This window comes from Equus przewalskii, chromosome 19 (genome assembly GCF_037783145.1).
Source record: "Equus przewalskii isolate Varuska chromosome 19, EquPr2, whole genome shotgun sequence".
Taxonomy (NCBI): domain Eukaryota; kingdom Metazoa; phylum Chordata; class Mammalia; order Perissodactyla; family Equidae; genus Equus; species Equus przewalskii.
In genome coordinates, this window is record NC_091849.1 from 31,216,471 (window position 1) to 31,236,065 (window position 19,595).

The following is a 19,595-nucleotide window of genomic DNA, read 5'->3' on the forward strand; positions in this document are numbered from 1 at the left end:
GTCCAAACAGCCCTTTCAGAATCTATTTTACTCCTTTGGGCTTCAGAGTCAGAAATATTTGTGGTGAGATAATCCATTTTCCCACTTTAGGATTGGATGACTGCGCGTAAGCTGCCCTGTGTTTTTGGTGGTCAGCTGCCCACATTGGGTCCCCGGGGCCCTTAGGATAATCCCTAGAGTTACAGTAAGCCATGGAGCACAGTGCTTGTCCTGTGGCAGGAGCTCAGTCCTGGTGCTGGTTGATAAGGTTTTGGGGAGGTGGGGATATTTATGATTATGACTGTTCCCCAAAACGTTCTTCTTTCCCCAAATTTCAAAGCGTATGCCCTTTGCTGTTCTGGTTTATTTCTATTTCTGGTCTACTTCACATTTTCAGGTTCTTTTCCCTGATCTCTCTTTTCTGATTCTGAGGAAAAGTCATTGTATATTGTGTCAGAGAAAGGAACTATCCGGATGCTAAGATGAGGACCTGACTCCCTAGCAGAGGTGGTAAAATATCCACTCAGAGTAGAACCACAGGAATGTAAGTACAGGAATGGAAATCTGCAGGTCCTGGCACAGCATCTGTGAAGAGCTCACTCCCTGCCTTGCCTCAAGCCCTCTTCTGATAACAGCATCCACCAAGAGTTCATCCTGCAAGTTATAAAGGCTTCTGCTCTATGCAACCTGCCACACTGATGGTAGTATTTTCGGCCAGAGACGGCCTTGAGCCAAGCTCACCATGTGCATGCCATCCCAAGGGACTGACTAGCAGACAGAGGAGTCTCATCTGGCCAGAGGTGGGTAGCAACATACTCAGAAACTGCCAGATACTAACTCAGAGTAGTCTCTCACAAAACAGGCTTCTACTGAGTAACCAAATGGGACACTGGGAAAATCTCTAATTTAAAAAATTCTTGAGCTAATAAATGAAGAAGGAGTGAGAGACTGGCAATATAACTCTTTTGCAACCTCAAATAAATTAATAGATTTACCCATTATAGAGCAATGGCCATTAACATTACAGTAAAAGAAATAACTAGAAACTAAATGCCTCTTGATGGAAGAAGACAACACCATCAGTAAAGTACTCCTGCCAAAAATAAATCGCCAAAGCTGACTATCATCAAGCCTCCTTATCCAAACACGAATTTATGAAAATACAGATGGCAGAGATACATATTCAAATAAACTTTGGAGATGTAATCAGCACAATGCAAACCATGAGAAACTCGAGGTAAAATAACATAGTGATGGGCTATAAAGAATTTCTATTTATACAAAGCCTCCTACCCACCTCTTGTCAGAGCACAGAGCACCCAGGATAACTGGAGGCCCAAGGACCCTGGCAGGGCCACCTCATCTCTGGGTGTGCGTCTTGCTCACGTCACCTGAAGCAACCTCCAGGTCTATTCCTTGAGGGGTGGATGGACCTGACTGGTACACAGCTGGGGAGAATTCTCCCCCAGTCTGCAGGCTCTGGGGCCATCAGTTTGAGAGGGCAGGTCCTCCCTTCTGCAACAGGCTAGTCCTGGCCCAGAGCTCCCTCTCAGCATGGAGAGTGAGGCTTGGCCCTCCCCCTGAACACAGTGACAGACATCTCCCCAGAGGTGGAGATGACACAATTCCTCCCCCAGCACAGTCCCACCTCTTGCCTTCTCTGCTTTACTAGAAGGTTCATGAAGACCTCGCCTCCAGGTTGATCTCAGAATCCTCCTTGATTTGGGGAAAGGAAGACTACCAACCACAAGGCGGTGATGAAGCATCGCTCCTGCTTCCAGGAGATGGTAAAAGAGCTTGGCCACAAGGTGGGGAGAAGGATATTACTGCTGATCCTCTAGGATGCAGATAACAAGCCTCCTGCCTAGCCCATCCGGTTCTCCCTGGTTCCTCAACTCAGAAAGGGATCAGACTTGAAGTTGTGGGTTGAGATGCTGGGACCTGAGTATCTGCGCTTTGAGGCAAAGTTCACCAAGACCCTAGGGGATGGATCGCTGAGCCACCTGAGGTCCCAGGGCAGGTATGACAGCCAGGGCAAGTCCTGTGAGTGACATCAGGCTCCTGGCACAGGTCCAGACCCCCAGACCCCCCACCCCCAAGCACTGATGGGTCCTGGTGGTGTGGGCAGAGCTTCACAGTGACTCCTCACACATAAGAAGGACAAGGAGACTTTTTCCTTTAAGTTTCACTTTCAGTCTAGATCGTGACTGACTTTTACTGTGAGCAATCATGAGGAGGAGGCTGAGGTAGGAGGGAGTATGATGTGGGCAGGACAGGAGGACCAGGGCCCCCTGCTCAAGTCCCAGACCTTGCAGATGGTATGTGGCTGAATGACGATGCCGTACCAGGGCGTCCTCGGGGACATGTTCAATCTGCCTAGATGGTGAGAACTGCCTCTCCCCAAAGGAGGATTTGCAGATGTGATCGGTGGTACAAACCGGGGCTCTGAGGATCAAGCGCAGCTGGGAGAGCTTCAGAATGGTGGAGGCCACAAGGGCATACCTGATGGGTCACTGTACCAAGTGGCTTCTGAGACCCCTGGAGCACAGCAAACAGATGCTCCTGTGAACAAGTACCGGGAGCTATGGGACACACAGGACCTCCCTGAGGCTGGAATTAGGTTCCTGGAGGTGTCCCTAAAGGAGGGAAGAGGAGACCCAAGCACCCTCCTCCTCCTCAGCATTTCCTCTGAGGAGTTGGGGATTCTGCCCAGGCTACTGAGACCATCCTGAGGGTGGGAGTGGAAAGAGGACAGAGGGAAGGATTGTAGTGGCATCCATAGAAAAGGACAGCAGGTCCCTTTGGCCATGATGATGAATGAGACCACTGCTCTGTTATAAAGCACTAGGGTTAGAGAGGAGCATGCCAACAGCATCCCACCCTGAGGTATAGGAACGGGAAGAAAAGGCATGAGAACTCACCACAGCCCCAGGGGAGATGAGAGTGGGGCAAATCTCATGAAAGAGAACAGCCATGGGGTGGCCTTGGTCAAAGACTTCAGGTATCATCACAAGTCTGGGAACCATCCCAGGCCGTCCGTGGAGATGAATTTTAGCTCTCCACAAACTCTTGTGTTGAGAGCTACCTGTCAATCGGTCAATGAATGAGCTACTTTGATACATAAGAAACTCTGATCATGAAATACGTCAGCTCAGAAGAATTTAATCCCAAGTTCTCCGCTTATCTCCAGAGCGTTGTAAGTATCAGGCGGCTTCTTTTCAGCTACACACCCCAGCTAATGAAGGGGGAGACTCCATGAAATGCATCCTTGCTGGGCACCCAGACCCAACCACATGGACAAGGCCAGCAGTCATGGTCATGGTCATGACAGAGGGGGACTCCTGTCTGAGGCCACCCCAAGCTATACGACACTGCATTTTGTTCAATCACTATGGGATTCTGACTTCAACGCGTTCTGCTGGGTTCCCACAGACATTCTCTTAGCCCTTTGCCTCCTAAGATGAGCACATACATGGAATATCTGAAGCCTCAGTTTGACTTAGACTGAGTAGGATTACCGCGCAAACAGGACATCAGTGGAGCGAACCTAATTGCATCAGTCCATCTAAACGTAGTTCCTGCTCCTTACAGCAGGGAAAAATCAAACATTTGTTGAATTTTGCCTTCCAATGATAGGAAGAGCTACCATCAATCAAAAAGTGACAGAAGTCTGAGGACTTTTCCACCTCAGTAGCCTTGAGGCAAGTTCCCAACCACTGCTTCTTAACACTCAAAGATCACAGGCATCATGACACCGCACCTATTAAATGAACATCTTTCAGGATGAAACTCTTTCCCCTCTGCTCCAAGGGAGACTTCTGCCCTCCCCCAGGGCACCTTAGGACCTTTGCTTTACCACCTAAGCAAGTGTGTCTCCCTCATTACATGACCCCACTCACAGTATCCCCAGGGCACTCACACTTGGATGAGTGGCCACTTCTTTGGTAAGAGACCTGCAAAACTCAGAATCCTCCTGGCTGACTGCACGGAATATGCCTGTTTAAGCCCTCCTAAAACTCCTCTTCAAAGTTCTTCTCAGCTTCCCCTTCGGAATATACTGATTATTTGGTCTAGTTTTGGAAGTTAGTTGTGATGGAGTTTACACTGAGTTCGGGCTGCATTTCCAAGCAAAGTGACCGTGAAGAGACCCTGCCTGGGTCTCCAGGTACATGTACAGGGTCTGAAGGACTCTATCCCCCACCACCAGTGGCAGAGCTCTTCTGCACCCACATTCCAGTGGAAACCCACAAGGTGAGGAATCAGAGAGGTGGGCTATGGCATTTCTTTTCCCCATGTTGCAGGAATCCCAGTTATTTCCCCCTACTCTTTAATATACTTAAATCTAGACGATCATCAAGTGTGCTGTGAGGTCTCAGTTTGATGAGTAAGGAAAGGCAGGATCTCCAGATTCCCTGGCAGAGAGCAGCAGAGGGGTCAGGGCCACCTCCAGATCCTGAGAAACGAGATGACAGTCTCCTGTGTCATGGCTTCTTGCCAAGATCCTTGGAGCCGGAATGGTGCCCAGCTCACTGTCCTCCAGGGCCCTAAGCTCCTTGACTCCTCGAATTGTCAAGGAAGGTAGATGAGGAAGGGACAACTGAATTTCTGAGCTGCTCTGGCCTGGGCTCAGATCACCCAGGAGGTTGCAGGGTGTGGGACCCTGGAAACCCTGGAAACTCAGGATGAGGCTGGTTCCTACAGGGGCGGCACAGGCTCCAGCCCTTCACTCTCTATGGCCCAGTAATGAGAAAACCCTCTCCGAACACAAACCCACAGATGTCCCCTAGGCCAGCCCTTTCCACGTCCCTCCCTTCCCTGGCTCCTTCCCCTCCTCTCCTCTTGGCCTAGACCCCTCATGTCCTTATTTCCTCTTTCTCTTCATTTCTCCAGGAGCATCCACTCCTTCTTGGTCCTTAGTCCCAGGGGGTCCTCCCTGAGATCCCAGGTTCAGAGACTCCCTGGACTGATTCCCAGGAGGAGGGACCTCCAGCCCCACAAGCAGAAGCAGGAACAAGTGACAGGGACTCAGGAGTCCAAGGTCCCATTCAGGCACAGTGACAGACTATGTACTGGAGCATCCTGTATGTTTGTGGGGCTCACTGAGAACCTGGGAAGCAGCTCTAATGGCCTGGAGACCTCTTTCTTGCCGGAGGCCGTAATCCCTGGTCTCTCAATGGGGAGGACACATCTATGTCAGTGTAGATTTTGGGAAACACTTCAGAATTCGAATTTGACTCAGACAGGGGCGCCCCCTTGTGTGCAGAGCCGTGTCCTGCTGCAGGGAGCCCAGGGAGACAGTGGACGTGCTGCCTGAGTAGCTAAAGGGGACCTGGGGTCTTTACTCTCAGCCCTGTGGCCACACGGGGGTGCCACTGCTCTGCTCTCAGATATTCACTGAACGTTGTGGGGGAGAGTGTTGGGGTGTGTGTGTGTGTGTGTGTGTGTGTGTGTGTGTGGTCTGGGCTGTGATCTGAGTCCTGCAGATGGCTGACCCTGAGGCTGGACATCCAGGAGGGGATGAAGATGCTTCTGAGCAGCCCAGGACTCCTCAGGGGTCGCGCTCAGGGTCTGGTGGGGATTGCAGGAGGGGAGCTCTCAGGAGCCTTGCGCCTTTTCTGAGGTTTCCATCTCTTCTCCACCTCGTCTCCTCCAGTCCATTGACTGCACCACCAGGATAACTGAAAAGTAGAAGATTTTCCCCATTCCCTAGTTCTCTCAGTGCTCTCTCTTGACGTGACCACAATAACAGCATTTCTATAACTTTTTCTCAGGAAGGAAACAATTGGGAACATGCTCATCGCTGGCAGGGACCTGGTGCCTGGTGCCTGTGGAGAGGAGACTTTCTACTTTCTCCAAACCCTTTGGAATCTTTGAATTTGCTTCTGTGTGCCTGGGTGACCTTTTCAAAGTATAATTTACACTAAGCATCCTTTTTAGCTGCTGGACGCTTTCCAGTTAATGTCCGGTTCACTCAGATGTGGCCGTGTGATGAGCCCAGACACAAGCCCTCCACTGTGTGCTCCCTCCAGCACGCCCAGGGTGTTCACACCTCAGAGCTTTCACTGCTGTTTCCCGGCCCGAAAACGTGTCTCCCAGGCAGCACTTCCCTCCCTGACATTCTCTCCAAACGTCCTCACTGAGAGGCCCTCCCTGCACCCCCCTGCACGTGGCACCTTCAGCCTCCCCCCACCCCTGCCCCGCTTTGCCTTTGTTCACACGCGGTTCACTAACACACATTTTACATGTAATTATTTAATTGCTTATTGTCCGTCCTCTAGAATAGGAGCTTCATGAAGACAAGCATGGGGATTTGATTGTTCACAGCTGTACTTCCACTGCCCTGGAAGTGCCTGGTCGTTGATTTTAAATCTTTTCTTGAGGGACTTAGTGAACGAATATTACACACGCAAAATGACTCACTCACGCACTGACACACGTTCACACATACACACTATTGAATTCTGCTTTTATCTCAACATTATGTTGTGTTCATTTCCCATGTCATTAAGTATTCTATTTTTAAATGTTTTCCATATTATTGGGAAAATTTTCAAATATATAGGAAGTTTGAAAGAGTGGTGCAATGATTACTTTAGATTCAAAAGTTTTAACATTTTGCCATATTTGCTTCATGTGTATAATACATTATTTGTATAGTTTTCCCCAAATCACTTGAAAGTCACTTGCAAGCATTACAGTGCACATCCCTAAATATTTCAGCATTCATCTCTGAAAGATAAGAACACTTTCCTCCAAAGCATAATATTACTATCACATTGAGGAAAATAATTATAATTCATAAATATTGTCAAATTTCAACGTCATATAAAATTATCTTAATTATCCCCCTATGAGGATGTCATGTGAAAACTGTAATTTCATATCAGTGTTTTTGAAAGTATCATCTCTTATTTTGAAGTGATTTTTGAAGTCTATATAATATTCCACAGTGTGGATGTGCACTTTGGCACAATTGGGATGAGCATTACAGCTCCCCAGGCCTCCTGCCCCGTCATCAAGGCAGAAGAGAGTCCCTGGGCCAGAGGAAGCACCTGGTGCCCCAGAAGTTTCTCCTCAAGTAGGTGCCAGGCAGACCTGAGACCTGACGTGAGCGCACTCCCACCCCACAAGCGTCAAGAGTGAACCCATGGACTTCATTTAATACTCCTCTTCCCCCAGGGACTGCACCCCATAGTCAGGGGGCAGAGAAAGTGTCCACAGACTGGAACTAAGACCCAATCACACCAAACTTCCTCACCTCCATTGACAGAGCCCAGGTAAGAGCCCCAAACCCCTGCTCCTCCCTGCTTCATCTCTCACAGACTCACCACTATTATCTGCCTTGAATCCACCAGGACTAATCTCATTATGTTCTTTCTCTTCTTTGTGTCAGTCACCCCTGGTCCCCTAAATATCCTGCACTCTCATCTCCACAAGGCTCTGCACACCCTTATTCTGTCTCCTCTCACATGCCCTCCCCAAATCCTGAAACCTTTCAACTGTGCCCCCTGCAGTTCTCAGCCCATGATCAGCAAAATCTCCAAACTACTCCCTCAGGAGGTTCCCTTCATGCCGCAGCTCAGACAAAAATCTAGGTCTCCCTGAGGACAGGGCTCCCTCTGAAGCGCTCTCCCACGGAGTGTTTCCTCTCCTACAGAACTTTTACCTCTGGACCTGGAGGTGGGTGGGGTCCTTGCTCCTCATTTCCCCTCTCAGACCTTGGTTCCTCCCTCTTTCCCAAACATCTTCAGATGTGAATCTTCTGTCATCAGATTAGAGCCTGCCTGCCCCTCCTTGAAGATATTCCCTATGGACCCCCAGGCCATTCCCCTCATTCCTCCACTGTTTTAGCTCCTGGCTCACCAACACGCTCTCTAGCAGTGTTATCACCTTGATCCTGGGTGATTTCAACATAAGCACATGTGGTAGATAGAGAATGGACCCCAAAGGTTTTCATGCTCTAATCCTTGGAACCTGTGAGTAGGTTGTCTTACATGGTAAAAGAGGCTTTCCTGCTATACTTAAGGTAAAGGACTTTAAAATACAGAGCTTATCCTGGATTATCTGGGTTGGCTAATCAAATCACATAAATCCTTAAAACCAAAAAATTTTCTCCGGTTGGAGTCAGAGAGATGCAGCAGAAGGGAAATCAGAGAAAGTCCAACATGGGAAGGATTGTTACTACTGCTGGCTGTGAGATGCTGACGGCCACAAGTGAGACCTCAAAGGCCTGTAGGAGCTGAAGGTGGTTCCAGTTGACAGCCAGCAAAGAAATGAAGACCTCAGTGCTACATGTGCAACAATCTGAATTCAGACAAGAACCTGAATGAGCTTGGAAATGGATTCTTCCAGAGCCCCCAGCAAGGAACGTGGCCCTGCCAGCACCTTTATCTTAGCCCAGTGAGATTATGTCAGACTTGTTTCCTACATAACCATGAGATAGTAAATGGGCATTGATGAGGATTTTTAGACTGCTTAATTTTAAAACAGTTTATGATGAGGATTTTTAGGCTGGTTAGTTTTAAAACTACAGATGAGATTCAGGCTCCAAGGAGTGGAATTTGTTTGCCCCTTTGTTGGGAAACATTTACATTTCTAAGGGAAACCTCTATCTGTGAAGATGTCTCCCTCTCTGTGCCAGGAAGAAGGGGGAATGGTCTTATCTCTAGAAGCTCTTAATGGGGAAGGCAAGAACTTAAGTTGGTTGCTGTCTGGCAATCTCATGTAACTGGTTTAGGATGGTGGCGTCTAACCTTTCTAACCTTTACTTAATCCGATTTGATTCTTATCTAAAAGTCATGGGATCACCCAATGACCAGACCCCACCCGCACTGATACCATTTTAACTTTTTTTCATGTTCTTTCCTTTGTCTTGTAAAGAGATGAATCATATACCTATGCCTTATAAAATTAGCCCTAACCCTCAACTCGGGGCAGCAGCAGGAGCTCTGACTGCCCGTGGGTCCTGTCCCCACGCACCAGCTCTGCCTGCCCATGGGTCCTGTCCCCATGCTATTCTATACTATTCTCTAAATAAAAGAGCACTACTGCCAGATCTTGAGAGTCTAAGAAATCTTTCTTTCGACTCCTCGGCTCACCGACCCCGCGTCAGGCATTGTTTAAAGCCACTAGGTCTGTGGGAATCTTTATGGCCCCCATAGAAACCCACACAGCAGAGAGGATGCTCTCACTCCCTGGCCCCTCAGTTCCCTGAATTCCTCTCCTCCAGGACCTTCTACTTTGCTCTCCCTGGGCCCCCACTCCCTTGTACCCCTAGACCTTGTCATTGCCAATAACCCAGCCCTTCCATGGTCTCCGCTTCAGCTTCCCACTCTCTGACCTCCACCTCTCCTACTCGTCTCCTTGCAGGGTGGCCAAAGCTTAGGAGACACTGATACTATTATTTTGCTATATATTGTAAGATCAGTAAAACTTTGATTGCAAATGTGCCTGTTTTCCGGGACTGGAGTCCACCCTGTTGTATTTCAATTCTGACAATCCTTCGACTACACTTGCGTTTGCAGACCGTTGATCCTACCATCTTTCAGTTTCCCTCATCCATGACGTCCTGTCCTCCCTCCTTACTCATTGTAAAGTCTGTAGAAGATCATTTGAATCCCTCCCTTGCTTCTCACTTGCTTTGTCACACTTGATTGACCAAACCACACAGCTGGTGATTCTACCTCTGCCTACCCTGCACCTGCCCCCACGCAGCTACGGGAGGCTGGAGGACAACACAGCCACACTGACTGCTCTCACTTTAATGTTTTGACCCAACCCACAAGGGGAACCCCTGCCATTTCCCAGCAATCATCCCATCTTTGCATGGTCCACTCAGTCTCCTGGTATCCTGGATGATGATTACTCACCTTCTCTCTCTGCTCAAAAATCCAACAGCCTTTCCCCCTTCTTTTTTGTGGGGGGGTGGGGGGGGCAGTGAAGAAGATTGGCCCTGACCCCTGACCTAACATCTGTGCCAATTTTCTTCTATTTTGAATGTGAGACCCCACCACAGCACGGCTTGATGAATGGTGTAGGTCCGCACCCAGGATCCGAACCCACAAAATTCACCTCGGTGAAGTAGAGTGCCCACTCGACCGCTATGCCACTGGGCTGGCTCCAGCTCCTTCCCCATTCTTATTAGGCCAATCACATTGCTTCCTGCTTCACTGAGAAAACTGAAAACATTGGAAGACAACTTTTATCGATTCTGACCACCATCTACTCACATACTGGCATCTGCACGCTCATGGTGGGCTTTCTAGTCCTTGCTCATAGCTGAACCATCCACGTTCCAGCCAGAGCTAGTCTCTCTGCTATCCCCCAGACCTCATCCTCTCCCATCTATTTAAAGCGGTTGGTCCCACAATTCTTCGCCTTTTCTCTCCATTATCATTAATTATTTGTTCCCAACTACATCACAGTGGACACCATGAAAATGCACATCCCAGACTCTTAGCTGGAAGAAGCACAATTGATTGATGGCCCAGTTGTGGCAGCCTGAAATCTATTGCCATATTATGCCGGGACCACACTTCCCATGGGCTCCTCCCAGTCAGTGATTGAGAAGAGCAAGAAAACTACTCAGTGTCATTCCTCCTCTGAAGGCTGACTTAGGCTCCAGGGCTCCCTGACACCTTTACTGAACTTTCCTTAAACTGCACTGGGTCAAGGACACTTCCACCCACCTTCCTTCTCTCTCTCCTTCTTTTGGGTTCAGACTTACATCAAGATTTGATGGCTCTCCCAACGTTTTCTTCCTCCCTCTCCATTGTCTTCCACAGGTCTTTCCCCTAATAATATCCTCCTTTGTTTAACATTGTATTAGTGTCTTCTCCTCACAGGACACTAACACAAGTGGTATCAGGAACAGTCCAAGAATACAGGCAAAAAGATAAGCATTGGGGATTAGCTCACCCAATGGCCAAGAGGATGCCATCCAGGTTGGTAGGTGGGGCTCATGGTGGCAGCTGAACTGCTGTAGAGTTCGCTGGTGGTGACCGCAGAGAATGCCCTGGTTTGAGGGACTGCTAGGGCAATGTGAAGATAGAAGCCTTTGAAAAATCAAGAGAGGGAGGATTGCCTACAAAGACAGTGGAGTTGGCTGGATACTGCTAAACTGTATTGATGGCCTATAGAAGGATAATGAGAATCCAAGGATTGTTACAAAATCATTACTGGCTAGGGGCCGGGCTGGTGGCAGAGTGGTTAAGTGCAGCAGATGTTAGCACAAGGCTAATCTTCCTGAAAAAACAAAAATCCCATCTGCAAAGTGCTCCTTGGGCTCCTAGAAGTACATGCTGGCTACTTGTTGCAAAGATATCCATTGTCTCGTAGGAGTTGGACTTCTGCAGCATCTTCTAGCATAGTGGAATTGCTAACCATTGCTAGAGAAGGGTGAGACTCCTCTGCATGCACACAGGGTCCAGAGGGCATCCATCAAGATAAATTTGTTCCAGTTTGCAGAATCTTAGGGTTTCTCCACCTGGTCCCTGACTTTCACACAACAAGCCTGCTTTGCTCACTGCCCAGACATCTCCAGAGTTCTACAGCCCTCACCATGTTGTCTTCAGCTGCCATTCAACTTTATCTGCGCTTCCTGTACATGAGATAAAGGCCTCTCTGTAAGCCACTGCAGAGGCTCTCACATTAGCTAGTAACACTTTTTTTTTTGGAGGGTGGGGAAGACTAGCTTGGAGCCGCCCCCGAGATTCACATTTTTCTAACTGAAAAGCAATTTCATTAGATAAATACTTTTGGAAGATGATGTTGAGTAAGAAAATTGGATTTGGCCAATACTTTGGAAATTCTTAACAAACTAAATTTGAAACTTCTTAAGGAAAAAAACCAGTTATTATTTTAAAGGCATTACTGTTATGGCACCTATGTCATGGAACTATTTGATCTAGCTACTATGTATTCTCAACTTGCAAAATATCTTCCAAATATTTCTGTATCTCCTTTCTCTGGGGTCAAATTTTTAATAATTACTTATCAAAAGAGAAATTTAAAGCACTTAAGAAAAATAATCAAATAAAAGAGGCATTTGATTTATAAAATCCTGAGACAATATTTAAGTTAATTTTGGTTTTAACATGTGTGCAAATTCTTTGATACTCCTCCCTTCCAGAAGTGGAGCTCAATTCTCTCCTCCTGGGTGTGGGCTGCACTTCGTGACTCACTCCTAACTGACAGAGTAAGGCTGATGGAATGGTGTGTGACTCTGGGTCTAGCACATAAAACACACTGCAGCTTCCATCTTGGTTGCTCTCTCTCTTGGATCACTTGCTTTGGGAGAAGCCTGCTGCCCAGTCATTAGCCACCTTATGGAAAAGTCCACATGGCTAGGAACTGAGCCTCCTGGGACCATCTAGGGAGGAAATAAGGCCCCTTCCAACAGGCATATGAAAGAGCCATGTTTTATGTGAATCTCCCAGCACCAGTCAACCATCAGATGCAGCAGCGCTGGCTGATAACTTGACTGCAACCTTGAGAGAGACCATGAGTCAGGAGCATTCAGGGAAACTTCTCCTGGATTTCTGACTCTGGGAAACCATGGGAGATAATAAACATTTGTTGTTGTTTTTTTGAAGATTTTATTTTTTCCTTTTTCTCCCCAAAGCCCCCGTTACATAGTTGTATATTCTTCGTTGTGGGTTCTTCTAGTTGTGGTATGTGGGACGCTGCCTCAGCGTGGTTTGATGAGCAGTGCCATGTCCGCGCCCAGGATTCGAACCAACGAAACACTGGGCCGCCTGCAGCAGAGCGCGCGAACTTAACCACTCGGCCACGGGGCCAGCCCCAACATTTGTTGTTTTTAACTGTAAAGATTTACGTAATTTGTTACACAGCCATACACGTACACGACGAATAGAGTCCGCAGAAGAGAATGAATTCTTGCGCTTTAATTTTGATTTGCTCTAAATTAACTGTGAGATATTAAACATATCATTTGGCTTTAAGATATAAGAAGAACGTCCATGGCTAAGTGGACAGAATGAATGTTATTAACATTCACAAATCTATTTATTTGAAGTTCAGTTTCCAAGTGTGACCAAATTAAACAGAAAAGGAAGAACCAGGCCATGCTAGGCTGATTCTAAGACGGCCTGCAATAACCAACTGCTGGTTATTCCCCTTCTCCCAGTCATTTAATCAAACACTAATCCGGTGCTACTGTGAAGGGGTTTCACACATGTAATTAAGGCACGTTTCAGGTGAATTTAAAACAGGGGGATTATCCCAGGTCATCCTGACCTAATCAAGTGAATCCTTAATAGGACTATGTTCTACCTGAGAAAACAGATCGGAAGAGTGAGAGAGATTCACTGTGAGGGGGGGCTTGACAATGGAGGGGGCCACATGGCAAGAAATGCTGGCAGCCACAGGAGCTGGGAGCAGCATCCCATTGACATCGAGCAAGGAAATGGGGACCTCAGTCGCACAACTACAAGAAACAGAATTCTGCCAACAGCTCTGTATGAGCTTGGAGGAGGACATGGAGCTCCGATTGCAAACACAGCCTGTTGAAATGCTGAGCGGAGAAGCCCTCCACACCACGCGTGCACGTCTGAACTACAAAACTGTGAGCATATAGACGGGTGTCATTTTAAGCCACAGTATTTGTGGTTTTATGCAGCAGTAGGAAACTAATACACAGGCTCACCTGTGCAACAACGGATAAGCACAAAAGCTTTTACTCCACGGGAATGAATCTATGAATTGTCATGCACACTAGTTGCATGAAATAAAGTCTTTTCTAATTTTTGTTTTCGTATTTTTCATTTTGAGATTTTACGTGATGCAATTAACCTTTAATACAATCAGATTTGTTATTCATTCATTCAACAATTAATTCAGTGCTCACACTATGTACCAGGGATGGCTCTACATGCTGGGAACACGGCTTTAAGCAAAACAGCTCAAAGCCCCTGGGCTCACGTGCCTTACTTTCTAGAGGCTTCCCAAGAGTGAGATAGAGCCATTGGAGCATTCTGAGGGAAGAAATGACAACACCTGTCTCACACAAGCAAGATCACTGACTCCTGTGGAGAGAATAGTCCATGGGTGGCCGGTGAGGGAGGGAGTGGTGCTGGTGCCACAATTCAGGTGTGTGGGGGTGGTGGAGACTAAGGGGAGAAGAGGGCCTGAGGGGTGAGAGGACAGAGAGAAGGGCTGGAGGAGCAGGGGTGAGGAGAAGAAGCAGAGGGAAAGAATTCTATAGCAGTGGAATTCTCAGATTTAAATCCACTGTTAGAGACAGTTTTACGGGGCTTAGCAGGATATTCTTTGCATCTAGTATTGACTACATTCTGGGGAGCTCCCTAAAAGTCAATTGCCTCCCTATGCTAATTCAGTCAAAGGAAATAATGCCAAGTGCCCCAAGAAAAAACATGCACATCCCTTAGGTGTTAATTCACAAACACAGGCGATGCATGAGCATTGGTGAAGGGCATTCTGACTGCACTGAATGCTTGCAACTTTGAAGTGATTAGAGTTTGTACAGTCTGCCTGAAATGTACTGTATTCATGACACTTTCTTATTTTCTGTATTCTTGATGTTGTGGCATTTGTGGATGTGATAACTGGGGAGAGTCTGCCCCTCCCAGGGCTAGCCAACTCTCAGAGATAGTCAAGGGCGTGCCCAGGAACATGCCTTTCCTTTGCACTAAGCAATCCAGAGCCCATATTCTGAACCACCTCTTCTATCAGATTCTTACACTCCAGGAGTCAATATTCCTCTGCCCTGATTACCTAGAGCCAGGTACCAGTCAGCTAGAGACCACCCCTACAACCCAGAGCCCACCAAAGACATTATTCAAACTAGTCAATTCTAAGATGTTTCCCCAGCCCCACCTTGCCCTTTTCAAGCAAAACATGATAGGGGCTCTGAGCCATGCTTTCTTCTCCTTCTGCCTCTTGCCCACCTTGGTGCTTCCCCATGTGGCCCTGTGTGGTGCACCCTGCGCCTCCTCTCAGGAAATGTAAGAAACAGAAAACCTTCTTTCAATGGCATTAGCCTCTGCCACCGTGACTCAGTCACCTTTATAAATTAAGGGCCAGGTACAGCTCACACACAGTAACAAATAGTGCCTCCCTGTGCTTCCACTGTACTGAGGATATGTGGGGTCTCACACAGGCAAACCCAGGGCTATGGAATGAAGATCCTTTGAAAATACAAGAACCTGGAGTCACGGTTTGAAAAGTGAAAATGATGAGCTTTGTTTGGTTATTGCAGGGCTGTTTAGACACGTTTACATGTGAAGGGTAAAATCACTACTTTTACAGATAAGCTCCTGATCACTCAGGGGTTATCAAGATTGTGCTACCCACTATAGTTTATAAACAAAAAGGAAACTGGTCTCTATGGGAATCTCTATGTGGTGCCCCAGGCACAACTGCCCCAGCTTTAAAGAGGAAACCACTGTTTCTTCACCCACTTAACCAAGACCAGCTCACTCTCTGCAACATATTCCCTGGGGGCGAGTTTTCTTCTAGAAAAGTCCAGGGAAAGGCTTAAGGAGTAGGAGTCCAGCTCAGGTAGAGGGAATCCAGGAAAAGGAGAGGAGGAAAAAGGGTTGAGCCCAGCCTGGGGGTCTCTCCCTGGTTTCCTCAGACAGCCCCTGGGCCAGGACTCAGGGAAACGGTGTGACAAAGAGCCCTCATGCAGGAGGAGGTTGCTGAGCATGGCTTTCAGGGTCTCAGACCCCAAGGATGGTGTGTTGGTTGGGGACGCCAAGTACTGGGGAGTCCCCGTGATGTGGATTAAGGCTGCCCCAGGGAGAGAAGCCCAGGGCATCCTCACCTACATGCCGATCTATACGACCAGATTCGTGTCTCAAGTTATATGACCGCACAATAACCAGACCCCATCTGCACTGAAATCATTTAATGACTTTTTACCCTTCTCCACAGAGTTTCACTTCTCTCTCACAACTGTGTCTGGTCCCTCTTCCTGGACACACGTGATGCTGCCCAGGGTCTCAGTCCCACTGGTTTCCATGGAAGTCCTTCAGCTTCACTGAAGTGCCTGGTTATAAAGTCCTCACCCACTAGCCCAACTCTGTCCCCAGACCCTCACGGTCTGGGTCAGGCGACCCCAAACCTTCCTCTAGCTGTTCTCCCGTACCCTGGCCCTCAGGGAAACCTGGGCCGTGAGTGCGGCGTTGGGAAGACATGGCCAAATGGCCTCACAGGGGAAAGCGTGAGGGGACAGCCCGCAGGCTCCCCTCCCCACCCTTCCTGTTGAAGGCACATCTCCACCCTCCGAAAGCAAGCCTCCCCACAACCTTGGTCCGGCCCCGTGCTGACCCCTTCCCTGTCCCTCCTTAGCCTCCTGCCCACTCCTCTCACCCACTTGAGTCTCCCGCCGCCCCTTCTCCGTCTCACAAGCCTCTCGCCCCCAGTCCACTCCTGGCCCCATCAACCCTGGACATGGAGACCCGGGAGTTGAGCCAGGTCTCAGCCCCTCCCCGCCCCCAGGCTCCCACTCCAGGAGGTATTTCTACACCGCCCTGTCCCGGCCCTGGCCGCGGGGAGCCCCGCTTCATCTCCGTCGGCTACGTGGACGACACGCAGTTCGTGCGGTTCGACAGCGACGCCGCGAGTCCGAGGATGGAGCCGCGGGCGCCGTGGGTGGGGCAGGAGGAGCCCGAGTATTGGCACCGGAAAATGCGCATCTATGAGGACACCGCACAGAGCTTCCGTGGGAGTCTGAACACCCTGCGCGGCTACTACACCCAAAGCAAGGCTAGTGAGAGAGGGTCCCGGGGTCCAGGGCGCGACTTCCATCCCCCAGGGTCACCCGGAGGTACGCCATCAGGGCCCTCGATCCGGGAAGAGCCCGCGGAGATTCGCTTGGGTTTTGGGATTGTTTTCGAGTTTTGCTGAAAAGGCACTGACCAGTCACAGCCCATAGGTCTCTCGAGGGAGCGGGGCTAAGTGGACCAGCTAACTGTGTGGGCGGGGCCAGAGTCTCACACCCTCCCTCCGGTGGCTTTTGGATGCGCCCTGGGACAGGACAGGCGCCTCCCCCGCAGTACAGTCAGTTCGCCTGTGAGGGCGCTGACTACCTCGCCCTGAAAGAGGACCTGCCCTCCTGGACCGCGGCCCACAAGGCAGCTCAGATCTCCTGGCACAAGTGGGAGGCGGCCGGTGAGGCAGAGGGCCTCAGGAACTACCTGGAGGTCACGTGCGTGGAGTGGCTCCTCAGATACCTGGAGAACGGGAAGGAGACGCTGCAGCGCGGGGGTACCAGAGGCCGAGGATGCCTTCCTGATCTCCCCTTGGGCTGAAGGTAGTGTCTGCCTAGTAGGGGACGAAAATGGGATCTAAGCTGGAATACTGTCCCTGCGATGGGTGGGGAGAGTGAGGAATACACCCAGGTGTTCAGATTGGCTACCAGAGCCCGACTAGCCCAGAGTGCCTCCTTCTCTGTAGAGGATTAAAGGATGCAGTGCCTCTGGGGATGGAGGAGGAAGCCGTCCCTGAAACAGCTGATCAGTGGTTCCCTTTGACTCTGGCAACAGCTCTGGGAAGCATGGGGGACCTTATCTCTCAGGCTTTGTCCTCTGTCCCACACCCTATATGTTTAGGGTCTGACTGTAGCTTTTGTAGTCGCTTGTCCTCTACCCAGGTCATGACCTTAATCCCTTTTGTCCCTTTCAGAAACCTGCCTCCTACCCTAGGATGGCTCTCTTTGATTCTAGAAATTTCCGAAGAATACAGACTATCCCAGCTTCCTGTTTTCAGGTTGGTGTGTGGATTTTGTGCTCCCTTCCCCACCCAGATTGTCCTGTCCATTCTCAGGATGTTCACATGAGCGCTGCTTCAGTGGCCCAAGACAAATGTAATGTTCCTGAATTTTCTGATCCTTCTCCTCAGACCCCTCAAAGACACATGTGACCCACCACCCCATCTCTGACCATGAAGTCACTCTAAGGTGCTGGGTGCTGGACTTCCACCCTTGGGAGATCACCCTGACCTGGCAGCGTGATGGGGAGGACCTGGCCCAGGACACAGAGCTTGTGGAGACCAGGCCTGCAGGGGACGGGACCTTCCAGAAGTGGCAGCTGTGGTGGTGCCTTCAGGGCAGGAGCTGAGATACACATGTCATGTGCAGCATGAGGGGCTGCCCTAGTCAATCACCCTGAGATGGGGTAAGAAGGGGGATGTGGGCTCAGAGCCTCTTCTCAGGGAAATCAGGAGCCCTTCTGGAGACCTTTAGCAGGGTCAAGGCTGAGGCCCAAGGGTCGGGGCCCTCACTTTCCCTTCTCTTCCCTTCCCTTCTGTCAGCACCACCTCCGCAGTCTATCATCCCCATTGTGGCCATCATTGCTGGCCTGATTCCCCTTGTGGTCACTGGAGCTGTGATCTGAAGGAAGAAGCGTTCAGGTAGGGAAGGGGTGGGCTCAGTATTTTTGTCCCACTGGGGGGTTTTAGGCCCAGGCAAAAGTTTGTCCTGCCTTCTTAATGGGAAATCCCATTCACAGCCACATGTGCTTTCCTGGTCTGGGCTCCTATGTGCTAACACTTACTCTTTAGTAAAGCACATGTGAAAATGAAGCACAAATTTATCACTTTGATGCATCTGGTCAGGGGGACGTGATTCCAAGGAGTACAGGTCAGAGGTGAGGGTCACTGTTGAGGACAGACCTCCAGGCGGGCAGTTGGTCCAGTCCCCCCACGTGTACTGTCCTCGTGTTTCCTAATCCTGCCCTAAGTCCGTAGTCACAGTTCTGGAAATTTCCCTAGAGTCCATGACTAGGAGGTTCCTTTAGAAACTCTTCTCTGTTTTCTCACAGGATGTTTTCTTCCCACAGGTAGAAATGGAGGGAACCACACTCAGGCTGCAAGTATGTATGGAGTGGCGGGATGTGATCCCTGAGACCCTTGGAATAGTGTAGATGGGAGCCCATGGCGGGAGCTCCCCCACCCCACAGTTCCTTCTTTAGTCTCCTGTCCTGTAGACTCTGACCACGTCTGGTTTTGTTCTACTGCAGGCGACAGTGCCCAGGGCTCTGATGTGTCTCTCACTGCAGGTGAGATGCTAGAAGCCTGAAGAGGGAGAGAGGTTGGGGCAGAAGGAGCAGAACTGGGTTATGGGGAGTTTTTGAGACCTTTTGAGCATGCAATGGGCTGTTCAGAATGTCACCGCTTATAGCAACTGACGTGAATTTGTTCATAATTATTTCTTCCATAGTGTGAGACAGCTGCCTTGTTGGGAACTGAGTGATGCAAGATTTGTTCATGTCCCATCTCCCATTGTGACTTCAAGAACCTCTGACTTCTCTTTCTGCAAAGGGCATCTGAATGTGTCTGCATTTCTATTAGTAAAATGTGAGGCTGTGGGGTGACTGGTCTCCCCCAGGACCCCTCCCCACACTGACCTGTTTTTTCCCTGATCAGCTTTCTTGTTCCAACAGGCGGAGCTGGGTTTTCTCCATCCCTGTCTTAACTTCTTGATGCACTGAGCTGCAACTTCTTCCTCACTGAAAATAAGAATCTGGATGTCAATATTTGTATTTAAATTCTTGCTGTGAGTAATTGATGGGTCAGTGAAAGGAAAAGATTTCTAAAATTTGAGAGAAGGAATAAATGGAAGCACTGAAACCTTC

General features: G+C 49.2%; 1 pseudogene; it reads left to right on the forward strand.

Moving 5' to 3' along the window:
- The first annotated feature begins 1,910 nt into the window (after positions 1–1,910).
- LOC139077190 (patr class I histocompatibility antigen, B-2 alpha chain-like) lies at positions 1,911–19,200 on the forward strand (annotated as a pseudogene).
- Positions 19,201–19,595: the final 395 nt, after the last annotated feature.